The sequence below is a fragment of the Atta colombica genome, unplaced genomic scaffold (genome assembly GCF_001594045.1).
Source record: "Atta colombica isolate Treedump-2 unplaced genomic scaffold, Acol1.0 scaffold126, whole genome shotgun sequence".
In the NCBI taxonomy this organism is placed as follows: domain Eukaryota; kingdom Metazoa; phylum Arthropoda; class Insecta; order Hymenoptera; family Formicidae; genus Atta; species Atta colombica.
In genome coordinates, this window is record NW_017259213.1 from 6,464,151 (window position 1) to 6,467,485 (window position 3,335).

Consider the following 3,335-nt stretch of genomic DNA (forward strand, 5'->3'; position numbering starts at 1 on the left):
ATTTTTCACAAATATCCTTTAAAATATTTATCAAATCCGAAAGTATCTCGAATCAAAATTGTTGATTTAAAATATAGCATCTCCATCAATAAAAAAATATATAAATTTTTACTTAAAAAGATTAAATCAATCTCATAATTTTTATTTACAGATATTAAATTGATCTTGAAATGATCCAAAAAGATACTCTATGAAAAAGCAAACAGTATCAAATTTTTTCTTTTTTTTTTTAAATAAATTCTGCAGCTTTTCTATAGGAGACATCTTTTGGAAAATTTAAATATATGATTGTATGTATAAATATATTTATAACTATTTCATTTCGGACGCGAAAACTATAAGTGCAGCTAAAACAAACAGATCTACGTGTATAACATAATCCTTAAGTTTACACAGACTTAATTATAGACTAAGTAGCACTTCTTTAATATCTGATAAAATTACATCGTTATGTATTATAACAACAATAAACGTACGAGTAGGTACATAAGCTCGTTTTCAATCTGAGAGCTTCGCGAATATCCAATCGCGCAAGCCGGTAAGTATCATTTCGCAAGTACAAACAAAATCATTTTCCTTTTTTCTTATATCTTACAGTCGTAATAACAATAGATTTTCCTTTTCCTCGCTTGAAATTATTTGAACTTGCAAAATAACCGCGTTCTATAAAGATTCAGGCCTTTCTTTTTGTATTACAATTCGAAATATTACAATTTTTCTTAAACAGCTACCTTACTGATGTAACTTCAGTGATAATTGAATTATTTAGCTCTTAATTAAACCTATAGTTGCATTTAAATTTTTATCTCTTATTAAAATTTGTAATTCGAAACAACACAATTAATCCTTCGCAATCATACTTTGTATCATCAATAGGCCATCGATTCTTCAATAAAGCTCTTTTTTTTCAAGTTGCATTTTTTGTAACAACCATTTTGCATCCAATGAAGATATTAATAAAACGTTATCATAAAAAGTTCGAATAAAAAAAAAATCCTATCTACCTATTGAAAGGTCAATCGTTTTTTTTTAAATAGTACAAGATTCATATAAGAAAAAATACTAACGATTTACCAATACGTTAGTTCTCTTTTACTTATTAAACTTTGTACAATAATCTTATATCCGATGAACATTACGATAAAGTATAAAAGAAAGACCTGTAGGAAGAAGGCGGTATATCTGACTAGTTTAAAGTACGTGCATATTATGCATACATATATTCTTGCTGCTGTGATAGCGTGAGAGTGCTCTGCGAGGCCAATTGTCACTTGCGCATTACTCACAATTAACTCTATACTACGCGAGGTACTTTAATTGTCTTCTGACCTACACGTAATTAAAGCGCATGATCCAGGATAATTGTGACGCATGGGCACCTCTACACGGATTTCTCGTAGTCGAGCAAGATTTCATCATTGGAAAATGTGAAGAAGTGCGAAAAAAAGCCCCTTTTCTCTGATTATTTGTTTTAAAACCGAAGATATGAAATACAACGTTGACTATCTTACATAACGATATTAACAGGCCTCATGATACGTTAATGACACAGTTAATTTTCCATCCTAGTTCGAGACTTCAGAATTGTTTTTTTTTCTCGCCAGCTGCTTGGTGAGAAAAACACTCATGGTTCGCTCACCATATGTTTTTTTTATCTCATCTTACTTTATTATCCCTGACTTTGTCCTCGTATGCAATTATTGTATATTGTACTGTAATGCTGTTATAAAAGAACCCGTTACCTTATTACAATTTTATTCACGATCGATATGTGCGATAATGAAGTATCGAATGAACTACGTGAACGAATAACAAATTGCATTGCACGGTTCAACTTTCGCAAATACGCAAGTGCAGCTAAAAAGAAGTTTCGATGGATTCACAATACAATTAGAAAAATAGAAAATATACACTTGCATCTTCTCGTTGTCTTTAACTGTATGCAGCAAGTACGTCACTTTCATCTCTCTTTGAGCAATCTTCGCGCATAGATGAATAGAAATGTTTGCGATTGCGTTTTCGCGGAATTTTCGTTGATAAAATCGTCGAGAGAATCGTTCGGAAGAATATCTGTATGCACTTGCTTTCTACACGATATAAACGCAATAAGCGCGAGAATTGTTCTGAGACGACATTAATCCTTAATTAATCGTGTGCTGCATGAATTAAAAAAATTGTACGTTTATGATTTTTTTTTCTCTTTTTTTTTCTTTTCTATTACTTGGTGTTATACCAAAGTAGCGTCATTTAAAAATCTCTCTAATTTAATTAATTTCTAATTCAGTAATATAGTAAAAAAATATGAATTCATAGTCTATGTTACATCAACTGAATCAAGCGATTAACTAAGGATTAAATTAGGATATGTCTGTGTCATTAATAAAGAAATCTAGAAAATGTAGTTCTAAAAAAGTTTGCTTATCCCTGTAAAAATGGCAAAAAAAATTTTCTCACAATTAAACGAGAATTTAGCGAAAAATTGTGCTGTGAAAAAATGCCTAACTAAAACCAGCTATAGACGATCTATAATGTAGAGTAAAAATCTGGCGCGTTCCATATATCATTTTTTTTTATATATATTTCAATGTATCTAGGCATGTTCATGTTTTTTTTATCTTTTTCTTAGTATGTACATTGTAATTCTTCAATATTTTCATATTACATTATATAACATTATAAATATACGCTACATTTAATTTTGACAGATCTAGGAGCGTAGAGGAAATTGTGTAAGGAGTATATTTTAAAACATTTTATCTGTGTAAATTCTACTTATACTCTACATCTTCTAGAAAAAAAATGAAATTATATATTAAATTTTACATTTAAAAAAATTTCGATTAGACTCACAATAGTCATAATTTGGTTAAATTATTTCGTTATTAAACCGAATTATATCTATTAAGAGACATCATTGGAAATTCCAAGAAATAATCACTTTATACAAAAATTTCATTTACCACTCTTTCATGCTATATATATACATATTTGCTTTTCCGCAAGAGAAGGAAGAATAACGTACTTTTCTTGGAACTTTATAACGATTGTAACAAAACGTATCGCGCACGATCATAAATCATTCGAAAACATCATTAATTTGTTAAACAAACGCGCAAAATGGAAGTGCGAATTTCCTAAAGTATCGGATTCCTTGGAGGGGAGAAGCCCTATGCTCTTCATTGCGCCTGATTCTGTATCATAGATCGTCTGAAGTGGACTTAATTTAATTATTTTTCGACAGCAATAGGCTGTCCGTCAATCTAGCCATATATATGTATACATATATATGCCCGTTATACATATATCTATATCTATATCTATATATATATATATAT